This window comes from Panthera leo, chromosome D1, assembly GCF_018350215.1.
Source record: "Panthera leo isolate Ple1 chromosome D1, P.leo_Ple1_pat1.1, whole genome shotgun sequence".
NCBI classification, from domain to species: Eukaryota; Metazoa; Chordata; class Mammalia; order Carnivora; family Felidae; genus Panthera; species Panthera leo.
The window spans coordinates 16,722,420-16,734,848 of NC_056688.1; the positions used below are offsets into that span (position 1 = coordinate 16,722,420).

The following is a 12,429-nucleotide window of genomic DNA, read 5'->3' on the forward strand; positions in this document are numbered from 1 at the left end:
GTGGAGTTCTATAACACGTGGCCTTTTTTGTTTGGCTTTCATAACGCATGTTTTCACAACTCATTCATGTTGTAGTGTGGGTCAGTACTTCATTCCTTTTTATTTTTTTTTTATTTTTTTATTTTTTTAATTTTTTTTTAACGTTTATTTATTTTTGAGAGAGAGAGAGAGAGACAGAGCATGAATGGGGGGAGGGTCAGAGAGAGAGGGAGACACAGAATCGGAAGCAGGCTCCAGGCTCTGAGCCATCAGCCTAGAGCCCGATGTGGGGCTCGAACCCACAGACTGCGAGATCATGACCTGAGCCGAAGTCGGACGCTTAACTGACTGAGCCACCCAGGTGCCCCACTTCATTCCTTTTTAATGGCTACATAATATCTGCTTGCATGGGTATATCACATTTTGATTACAGACAGACATCTTCGTTTCCACGTGACTATAATGAGTAATGCTGCTATGAACATCTGTGTGCAAGTTGTTGTGTGGCCATGTTTTCTTGGGTGTATACCTGAGAGTAGAATTGCTGAGTCATAGGGTAACTTTTTTGAGAGAAAGAGAGTGCACTAGTGGGGGAGAGGAAGAGGGAGAGAGATAATCTTAAACAGGCTCCAAGCCTAGCCTCAGGCTCCGTGAAGCTCCACGAAACTTGGTCATCTCATGACTGAGATCCTGACCTGAGCCAAAATCAAGAGTTGATTGCTCAACCATCTGAGACACCCAGGCACCCTCTACGTTTAACTTTTTGAGGAACTACAAGACTGTTTACCGCAGCAGCATTTCACATTCCCCCAACAACGTACACGGGTTTCAGTTTCTTACCAACACTTGTTATTGTTTTTGTTTCTGATTATAGCCATCCTACTAGGTATGAAGTAGGTATCATTGTGGTTTTGATTTGCATTTCCTTAATGAGTAATAATGTGAACATGTTTTCATGTGTTTATTGGCTGTTTGTATATCTTTTTTGGAGGAATGTCTATTAAAATCCTTTGCCCATTTTGGGTGGTTTTTCTTTATATTGTAGAGTTGTAAGGGTTCTTGACATATTCTGGATACTAGACCCTTATCAGATATATGATTTACAAAATTTTATTTTCACTCTGTGGGTTGTCTTTTACTTTCTTGTTAGTATCAGTTGAAGTACAAACGATTTTAATTTTGTTTTTTTATTAAAAAAATTTTTTTTTTAATGTTTATTTATTTTTGAGACAGAGAGAGACAGGGCATGAATGGGAGAGGGTCAGACAGAGAGGGAGACACAGAATCCAAAGCAGGCTCCAGGCTCTGAGCTGTCGGCACAGAGCCTGACCCGGGGCTCGAACTCACGGACCATGAGATCATGACCTGAGCCGAAGTCGGACGCTTAACTGACTGAGCCACCCAGACGCCCCCAAACGATTTTAATTTTGATGTCCACTATTTTTTCTTTGGTTACTTGTGCTTTTGATGTCATGGCCAAGAAACCATTGCTTAATTCAGTGTCATGAAGATTATGCCTGTGATTATTCTGAGTTAACTTCTGTATATGGTCTAAAGGTAAGGGTCCAACTTTATTCTTTTGCAGGTGGGTATCCTTTAGTGCCAGCACTGTTTATTGAAAAGAACACTCTTTCTGGGGCACCTGGGTGGCCCAGTCGGTTGAGCATCTGACTTTGGCTCAGGTCATGATCTCATGGTTCGTGGGTTCAAGCCCCATGTTGGGCTCTGTGCTGACAGCTCAGAGCCTGGAGCCTGCTTTGAATTCTGTGTCTTCCACTCTCTCTCTGTCCCTTCCCCTGCTGGTGCTCTGTCTCAAAAATAAATAAACATTAAAAAAAATAAAGAGAGAAAAAGAACACTCTTCCCCATTGAATTGGCTTGATGCACTTGTCAAAAGTCAATTTACCATATGTAAATTTTTATTTTTAGATGTAAATTTTATATGTAAATTTAAATTTTTATTTCTGGATTCTTTCTGTTCTTCCCATTGGGTATGTGTCTTTCCTTATGCCAGTATCTACACCATCGGGTTTTTTTCTTTAAAAAAAAATTTTTTTTTAATGTTTATTTATTTTTGAAAGAGAGAAAGAGAGACAGTGTGTGAGCAGGGGAGGGGCAGAGAGAGAGGGAGACACAGAATCCCAAGCAGGCTCCAGGCTCTGAGCTGTCAGCACAGAGCTGGATGTGGGGCTTGAAACCACGAACAGTGAGATCATGACCTGAGCTGAAGTTGGAAGCTTAACCCACTGAGCCACTCAGGTGCCCCCCTACACCATCTTGATTACTGTAGCTTTGTAGTAAAGCTTTGAAATCAGGAAGTGTGCTTTGTTCTTTTTCAAGATTGTTTTGGTTATTTGAGGTACCTTGAGATTCTTTATGGGTCTTAGGATCAGCTCATCAATTTCTACAAAAAGAGTGGCTGTAATTTTGCATTGGACTGGAAGATCAATTTGGGAAGTATTGCTATGTTAACAATACTAAGTCTTCCAATCTATGAACATGGGATATCTTTCCATTTATTTAGGTTTTTTTAAAAGTCTTTGAACATTGTTTTGTGGTTTCCAGTGTACAAGTTTTTCACCTCAGCTTAATTTGTTCCTAAGTATTTTATTCTTTCTGATGCTATTAAAAATGGAATTGCTCTTCTGAGTTCACTTTTGGATACTTTATTGCTGGTTTATAGAGTACAATTGATTTTTATGTATTGATTTTATATCCTGCAACTCTGCAGAACTCATTTATTGATTCTAGTAGGGTTTTTTTAAGTTATTTTTTTTAATGTTTATTTTTGAGAGAGAGAGAGAGAGAGAGAGAGGAGGGGCAGAGAGAAAGAGGGAGAGACAGAATCTGAAGCAGGCTCCAGGCTCTGAGCTGTCAGCACAGAGCCTGACGTGGGGCTCGAACTCACGAGCCATGAGATCACAACCTGAGCTGAAGTCGGACGCTTAACTGACTGAGCCACCCAGGCGCCCCTGTTCTAGTAGTTTTGTAGTGGATTCCTTAGGATTTTCTACAAACAAGATCATGTCATGTGCAAATAGAGGAAATTTTACTACTTCTTTATGGATAACTTTTATTTCTTTTTCTTGCCTACTTGTGTTGTCTAGAACCTCATGTTGAATAGAATTTATGTTGAATAGAAGTGGTAAGAGCAGACATCCTTGTCTTGTTCCTGATATTAGGAGGAGAGCTTTCAGTCTTTCGCCATTGAGTATGATGTTTAGCTGTGGGATTTTCAGAGATGTCCTTTATCAGGTTATGAAAGTTTTCTTCTATTCCTTGTTTAGTGTGTTTTTTTGTTTTTTTTTTTTTTAATCATGAAAGGAAGTTAACAAGCCTTTCATGCTTCATTCCTGGTTTTTCTTCTTTGGAGAGGGAAATCTGTGGACTTGTAAAATTCTAGAAAAAGTGAATATGTTAAATTGCATTAGGGGCAAGAATGCAAGTAAGCCTGAGGAGTAACTGAAACCAGGGTTGGAAATGTGCTGGGATTCTATCTGCGTTCTCTCAATGCAGGTTAATGTCTGAATTAAAGGAAAATCTGACCTCTGCTACATCCAGGATTTACATCTTAAGGGTTTCTGCTGTAGCAGAACATCTGACTCTTAGTTTCCGTTTTGATCTGACTTGCTAGAGATCAGTTGATTATCCCTGAACCAGTCGACTCCAAAGAAAAGGCAAGTGCTGGGATTCATCCAGCGTGGGCCAGGTGTCCCCTCTAGATGAACCTGTGGCTTGGGGAGCATACTTATTCCCCTCAAGCTGTATGCACAAGGGAGTTTGTTCTTAGACTGAAAGTTGAAGAGCTGATCCTTTCAATATGCTCTGCATAAGTATATCTATCAATATTTAATATAGTTGCTCCTGTCTTTGTTTTAGGGAGGATATTGGATGAAGTAACTTCCCTAAAGAGAAATTTGCCCTTGTTTTTCTTAGACTTCATAAAAACGATTTAAGCAAAAGCTATAAGCTGCTTTCTTGTCTTTGATCTGTAACCCTGGTTTTTGCACCTGTTTTCTTTCTTGCACAGGATGTTATAGCAGAAGCTGAATGGGATATTGAGATGCAGCTAATTTTAAAACATTACCGTTTTGTTGTATGTCCTTTGGAAGTAAGACTAAACTTTGTTGTAACTGTCCTGCCTTTTTAGTTATAAAGTTAGTATGCCAAATCTCACTGGTAGATGATGGCAGCTTAGATCTTTGTGTTGAGAAGTTTGGGCTTGGTGAGGAAAGATTCCCTCTCAGATTAGGAATGCATTTCTCTCGATTGGGAGAGGGGCAGCACCTCCTTTTCAATGCTGGACAGAGAAGATGATGAATTGAACACAAAGTTGTGATGGCAGAGAAGGTAAGAAGTAGATAGTACTTGATGTGTTTTCAGGCTGGCATAACATGAGTTGTTAATGATTGGCTAGGTTTCTGGTTTGAGAAACGGGCTAGATGGTGCAATGGGAAGCCATAGAGAAGTAGAAAAGGGGAAGGACCTGATCTGGCTGTTACTTTACAGTGATACCTGCTGGCTGCTCTGTGGGAAACAGATTAGGCCTGTGGGGGTAGCAGTGATGGGGAGAGGCGGACGTGACAAGGTTGTTGCTGTCAGCCACATGGGAGGTGAGACATCCTGGTCTGGGGAGAAAAGTGGACAGACAGGAGATGGATTGGAGCTAGAATCGAAAAGAATTGCTAGTGAGTTGGACAAGGGGAGAGCTAGAAAAGATGACAGAGAAGGATCGATGATGACCTATAGATTTCTGTCGTTAACTCTGCCAGTGGCGGCAGCATTTACTAAACTGGGGTATTTGGAGTCTAGGTGTGGGAAGAACTAAATCGGGAGTGGGGAGAATCAAGAGTTCCTTTTGGACTTGTTTACTTTTGAGCTATTTTTATGAGCGATCTAAGGCAATAAGTCAACCAGGCAATTAGCTGTGTTGGACATTGGAATTCAGAGGGAGAGGTGTAGATTACAGTTAGAAATTTAGTGGCTTTCAGAATAATATTTAAAGCCATGAGAGTAGACAGAATCATCTAAGGGGAGAGGAGTTGACGGTGGAGACTGAAAAAGAAAGAAAGGAGAGAGGATAGATTGCAGTAGCCAGCAAAGAAAAATTTAAAAACACACACAAAAACCCTCTCTCTAAATAGAAAGCTGACAGGGGGCACCTAGGTGACTCAGTCATTTAAGCGCCTGACTCTTGATTTCAGCTCAGATCATGATCTCAAGGTTACTGAGATCAAGCCCTGTGTCAGGCTCTCCGCTGACAGCAGGGAGCCCACTTGTGATTCTCTCTCCCCCTCTCCCTCTGCTCCTCACTTGCTTGTGCAACACACATGCCTGCCCCTGCTCTCAAACTAAAAAGGGCAAATAGAAATACTAAAAAATAAATCTAGTTTGCTAGTCCTAAAATAATTTTCCTTTGGACTAAAAAAATTGGCAAAAAAATGGAAAATTGGCTTTAGTGTTTCAAAGGAGGGTGCAGGAAATTGAGTGCACCCCTATCTGGTTGTGGTAGGAATGAAATTGGTTCAGCCTTTCTGGGGGCTGGTTTGTATACAAAGATTTAAACTTTTGCTCAGCAGTTCCACTTTTATTTATTTAAGAAAAAAAATTTTTTTTTACATTTATTTTTGAGAAACAGAGTGAGGCAAAGTGTGAGTAGGGGAGGGGCAGAGAGAGAAGGAGACACAGGATCTGAAGCAGGCCCCAGGCTCTGAGCAAGAGGTCGGCACAGAGCCCGACGTGGGGCTTGTGAACCCACAAACTGAGATCATGACCTGAGCCGAAGTCGGAGGCTCAACTGACTGAGCCACCCAGGTGCCCCCAGTTCCACTTTTAGAGATTTATCAAAAGAAGTGAGAAGGGATTTGAATTAAAATATAAAACCATGAAACTCTGAAAAGAAAATCTAGGCAGTAAACTCATTGGTTTCCGGGGGCAAGAGAAACAAAAGCAAAAGTAAACACTTTGAGAAGACCTCAAATTAAAAAGTTTTTGCACAGTGAAGGAAGCCATCAACAAAACAAAAAGGCAACCCACTGAGTGGGAGAAGATATTTGCCAATGATATGTCCAATATGGGGTTAATAATCAAAATATATAAAGAATTGCTACAACTCAATACCAAAAACACAGATAACCTGACTAAACAATGGGCAGAGGACCCGGATAGATATTTTTGTGTTATCAAGAGTTAGAATAAGTTACCCAAGTACGTGTAGCTAGTTAAGTGCCAGAGCCTCTTTTTTTTTTTTTTAAAGCTACTCTCCCAAATGTTTATTACTCATGACTTTGGTTTTCTTTGAATGTAAAGGAAAGGTAACTGTATATTCCATTCCATACTATAGAAATGATCCCTTGGAGACCCCACTTTTCAAGTATCTTCTGAAATAGTAAACCACATAGACTCAGAGAAGTTAAAACATTTTTTTAACAGGCATGTCTTTTGAACACAAAAACATTCAGCAGTGCCATTTATCACAGGATTATGTCCTTACATAACAAGAGAAGGTCACTGAAATACTTCTAATTGGACATAAGCTTGATTATGCAAATAGAAGGAATATGAAGAGCTCCTCCCTTGCCTCCCCGCAAAGAATCTGTGGTAACTTCTATGAAACCAGAACATTATAGCGAAGTAGGCAGTGAATGTCAAGTAGAATGTGTAAAAGCCTTTTTCTAATCACTTTGCTCTAATAGTGCCAACCAAGGCTTGCTCTAAAACCATAATACTTGTGAAGTGTACAACTGCATTTAAATGAGAACATCTTAAAGAACAAGCTCAAAAGCTGGCTGCAAGAATGCCTTTTTTGCCAGGCTGTTGTGTACAAAGTAGCAAATGCTTGCTAGGGATACCTAACTATGTGAATTCTCATCCTGGCAACTTCTTTTTCTCCTTATACTTACTGTGTGTTGCAATACATGTTTTTCGTTTTGTTTTGTTTTTTTCCCCGAAAGCTTAAATCCAGTGTTTTAAATTTGCCAAAGAAATGGACTAAGAAGACTTCGTTAGCATTTTTCTTTCCTCTTTGTTTAAACCCTCCCCCTCCTCCTTTTACATGCAAAACACTCACCCAGCTTTAGTGTCTAATAAAATACACCTAGACGGTTGAAATCCAAGTTTAAGTACTTAGAGTTAGTATTTCTTAACTTGTTTCCATTCTTATTCTTAGGGCCTCTTCCCCCAGTTAGTTACATTTAATGTTTATTTTTGAGAGAGCGAGCGAGAGAAAGAGAGTGAGCGCGCGTGCGCAAGTGAGTGCGAGCGCTCGCAAGTGGGGGAGAGGCAGAGAGGGAGACAGAATCTGAAGCAGGCTCCAGAAACTGAGCTGTCAGCACAGAGCCCGACTCAGGGCTCCAGCCAGGAGATCGTGATCTGAGCCAAAGTCGGCGCCCAACCCCGACTGAGCCATCCAGGCGCCGCCTCCCTCCGCCCCCAGTTATTTATATTTAGAATAGTTGACTTGTATAATCTTGGTGAAGTTGAACCAGATAATAGTGATCCTTTCCTTTGATTCTCCTGTTCTGATTTCAAAGAGCACGATTGAAAAGGGATTTAGGAGAGAGAATCTTCCATTGTTGTTTGTGTTAACAGTGAGTTCAATTCTCCACACGAACTTTGCTCAGGGGTCTTTAGGCCTGTGTATGTGTGAATATATTGTCTATTTTACTTTTTAATCACTGGATCAAGATTTTGTAGATTAAATCTTTACTTGCAGATCCTGAATGATTATTAAGGCCCCGTTTTATAGCACAGTTTGTCAGTCATTTCCACTCAGCGGCACACTTATGTATCAGGAAACATGGCACGTTGAGCCGTGATGCTTTGGCACAGTAGAATTAGGTGCTAAGCGGGCTGACGGTATGTGTGAGCTGGATTGCCCAGATTGGAGTCCTCTGCCGTCAGCCGTGTGTCATGGCCTTAGACAAGTTACTGCTCTTTGCCTCAGTATCTCACTTAAAGGTGTTCTCATAGGATTATATTATAATGTGATAATCACGTTATATTAAGTTAATATTATATATAATTATATTTATTATAATAATTACATATCACAATCACAATAAATATTATATAATATGTTATGAATTATATATAAGTTATATAATATAAGTTATATTATAATTTTTATTATATTATAAATATTGTATTTATAATATATCCTATTATATTAGCTGTCATATTATAATAAGTTAATATTTAGAAAACTCTTAAAAAAATGCCTGTACACAGAAAACAGACCTAAGTATTTGCTTTCTTAAAAAAAAATTAGATACACAGTCCTCAAATTGTGGGAAGGAGAAAAGTATTCAATGTCCTATCCATTGAATTATAGACTTGAAAATGGTTAAAATAATTTTATGTCATGTGTATTTTACCATAATTTTTTCAGAAGAAATCTCATAATTCAAAAACTACTGAAGTCACTTTTGAAAACTTGACTCTCAGTAGACTCCAGATGAATGTCAGGCTGGAATTCATGCATGGAAGGATGACAGGTACACAGATCCCCCTGTTGTCGTGGTGTCCTGTGGAGAGAAGTGCTTAGGTTGGGGCATGCGACTGAGCTCCAGGAAAGAGACCCTACCTCCCCAACCCACTCCTGAGCTCTCTTTACGGGGTTGAGTGTGATGAGTAAGGTAAAAAGTGGAATTTGGGGAACCACCTGTTTCCAGGAACTGCTGAGAACCAGCTGCCTGGTACGTAGAGACTGTGGGAGCCCTTGGGAAGATGTTTAGGAGAAACTCTTCCTGTCAGGGAAGGAGGAGCCCTTGGTCTTCGTTAGCTCATTGCTAAGCTCATTGGCAGAGAGCATAGGATGGTCAGTCAGGAGCCAGAGTCCGTTATCTACGTGAGATGATGGTGGCTGGGACTAAAGTGGTAAGTGGACTGTGATGGAGATAAAGATGACTCTATAGGGGCACCTGAGTGGCTCAGGTGGTTGGGCATGTGGCTCTGGATTTCCATTCAGGTCATGATCTCGATCTTGGGGTCATGAGATTGAGCCCTGCGTCAGGTTCCATGCTGGGTGAGGAGCCTGCTTAAGATTCTCTCCCTCCCTCTCTGTCTCCGTTCCCCCCCCCCCCCCCCCACGCTTATGCGCACACTCTCTCCCTCTCAAAAAAAAGATGGCTCTATAAAGGGAACCTTTTTTGTTTTTGTTATTTCTGTATGCAGTTGTTAACAGTGAATTGTGGTAATAGATTTGTGATGCTAAACTATCCTTGCATTGCTTGGATCAACCCTAGTTTGTAATGATGTATAAATGCTTCATTGGATTCTATTTAACAATCGTTTACAATTTTTTCATCTATGTCAGTAAGAGAAACTAGCATAGAATTTTTTTCTCATGGTCTTTTGACTATGGAAGTAATCAAAATGAGTTATTCTCTTTCTGTATTTGTGACCGTTTGCAAAAATCATTAGTTTTTGTGGGGAATATTCAGTAAAAATTCTTCTGTAGTACTGTTATGGTCTAATGTGCATGCTTGTGCATACATGCGTGCATAACTATGTCTGTGTGTGAGGGCTGGGGAGGGGGTTTTTGATGCCTACTCTGTTTAGGGGTTGTGGTTTACTCAAGGTTTGAAATGAAAGTCCATTTCCCCTAAACTTAACACGTTTAAGAACAGTGCTTGCCATATAGTAGGCATTCACTGTTTATGGAATGAGTAAATTAGTAAGGGTTATTGGAATAGATTTCATTGTATTCTGTTATTAAAATACCTTCTATATTTTTATTTGTGTCTAATTGTGTTAGATTTTAAAAGCTGGTGCATTCTGAAGATTTTATTTTACCAATTCATCATGATAGGTTTAAGATTTCAGCTTTCAAATATCTTACATTCTACTCAAGACACATTTGTGATTTTTTTCTTTATTTTTCTTCATTTGTGAACATACCTCTGCACTTTGACAATGTTGACATTTTATCATACGTGTCTTACTTTACCAAATTTAATGAACACAGTAAATATGGTTTACTTTTGCATGGTGGCTCTAATATACAGGTTCCATATGATTTTCCTGTTGGGAAATATGAATGGGTGGTAGAACCCCTAAAATTTTAGAATGTAGGGAGATGCGCTGGGATGCTAAATGCATTTTCATCAAGTCTGTAAAAGATACCGAGAAACAAAGACTGGGTCCAAAGAGATGGCATTAATTTCTGCCTTAGGTGAGAACAAGTAGAAAATCATGATTTTCTTAGAAAGGTGGCTCACTTGGGACACTGGTTGCCCATTGTTTCAAGACAACCTTCCACATGGATTTGTTCTGCTTTTTGTAAAAGAAGTCTGCCACTCATGTTCCGACTTCATCCCACCTTCCCCCACACTCCTCCCAAAGGGAGACAGATGCTCCACGTTTTTTCAAAACGCCATCATTTCAGTTGGATTGTCCTGTGTGAGGGAAGGAACAGACAGGCCGTTCCATTCCCAGTCGTGTCAACAATCCTGTGCACATCTGCTTCCCTGCCTCTTTCTCAGGCGGCTGGCTGGATGTTGCCGTGTTAATATCTTTCGGACACCTCACACTCAACGTGTCAGAACACAGAATGTGCCCTTTTCACTAAGCAGACCAGCAGCTGCTGCTTTGTTCCTAGCATTGGTATCACATAGTGGTGATAGGCCCAAACTGCTAGGATTGGTTATAGGCTTTTTCTTTCAGCCTTGGGTTTTTCATCTGTAACATGGGGATAATGGTTCAATCTATCTGGCAGGATTGTAAATGAGAATTAACTAAATAGTAAGATACATAAAGTGCCTGACACATAGAAAGCCTTTAATAAAAGTGTTAGCTTTTATTACTATAAAATATTAATATATTGTATATTTATTACTATAAAAATGGGAATAACCCTATCCCAGTTTCTCAGGCTCAGAGTTTCCTGTTCACCATCTCTTCTATTCAGTCATCTCTTCTTGATTTTACTTCTGCAGTATCTCTCAAATTGGTCTTTCAAAAATACATACATATACGTGTGTGTGTGTGTGTGTGTGTATTTTTTTTTTTTTTTTTTTTAAGTAATCTCCACACCCAACACAGGGCTTGAATTCATGACCCCAAGATCAAGAGTTGCAACCTCTAACTACTGAGCCAGCCAGGCACCCTAAATCGGTCTTATTTTACTGCTCATGTTCAGGCTCCCATTACGTTTCTACTGCAGTATATCCTAACTGATGTTCCTGCTTTTGTCATTCTCCTCTAATTCACTCTTCAATGCTGCTGTTATTTATGGCCTTAAAACACATTAAATATGACTCTTGATTGCAGACCTTTAATGACTTCCCACTGCATTTGTCCTGTCTCCCACCCAGCTTGCTAAATCTCCATTTTGAGTTTTGCCCGCGTTTTCAGTTTTATCGCAGGCTCCCATGGTGGTGATACACTCCAGCCATCCCGGTCGGGTTTACCAGTCTCCGAGCTCCTCTGTGGAGTCTTGGTTCACTCCCTCGTCCTGGAATCCCTTTCTTTCCCATCGTTGGAAGTTTTATGGATTCTGTAAAGCCCAAGAGGTCTCCTAAATTTTACTAGTTTTAATTTGTGGTTCTCCCACCCATGTTCTTATGGCACTTGGTTTTTACTTGACTTTAGTACTTATAGAGTCTTCCTAAGTGTGCAAGTCTGCTTTGCTAACTAGACAGTAGCGTCGAGGAAGACGTTCTTTGTTATGTCGTAGGAGTTGTCTTTGTTGATGGTTTCTTAATAAAGTATGTTAAGTTTCATAAAATACTGCTAATACTATATACTACATATATACTATATATACACCTTTACATATATAAACTATACTAAATACTAATAGCTAAAATACTAATACCAGAGTTGTACAGAGATACAGAATTGTGAGCTTGAGGATTATATTTCATGGAAAATACATTGAAGAGAATGGCAATGATGAAGATTTCTCTAGTTTTGATCCCTTAGAAGCATTAGATTCAGATAGTTATAGAAAATTCCATGTTCTTTCCCAGGTTTTGAGGATAGCAAAGTATAGTAGCTACTCTGTATTTGTTGGCAAAAACCATGTATTTAAATGTCTAATGTCTAATATATTCAGGAGGTAAATAATTAATGCTAACCAGATAGACTTTCTGCATATTTGATTAGATTCTATTAGAGCTATCTCCTCAGTATAATTTGTTCTGTCTGTCTATAATGTATCCATATATTTAAAAAAAATTTTTTTTTTACATTTATTTATTTTTGAGAGACAGAGCACAAATCGGGGAGGGGCAGAGAGAGAATGAGACACAGACTCCAAAGCAGGCTGTAGGCTCTGAGCTGTCAGCACAGAGCCCAACGTGGGGCTCGAATTCACTGTGAGATCATGACCTGAGCTGAAGTCAGATGCTTAACAGACTGAGCCACCCAGGTGCCCCATATATCCTTATATTTTTAATTTATTTTTTAAGTTTACAGAATGAGCTTTCTGAAAATTGCCTGGTGGTT

At 39.7% G+C, this 12,429-nt stretch overlaps 1 protein-coding gene across 3 annotated transcripts in view; it reads left to right on the forward strand.

The window, feature by feature from the left end:
* CBL (Cbl proto-oncogene) overlaps positions 1-12,429 on the forward strand; it is an 84,331-nt gene that overhangs the window by 25,569 nt on the left and 46,333 nt on the right. The window lies entirely within an intron of this gene.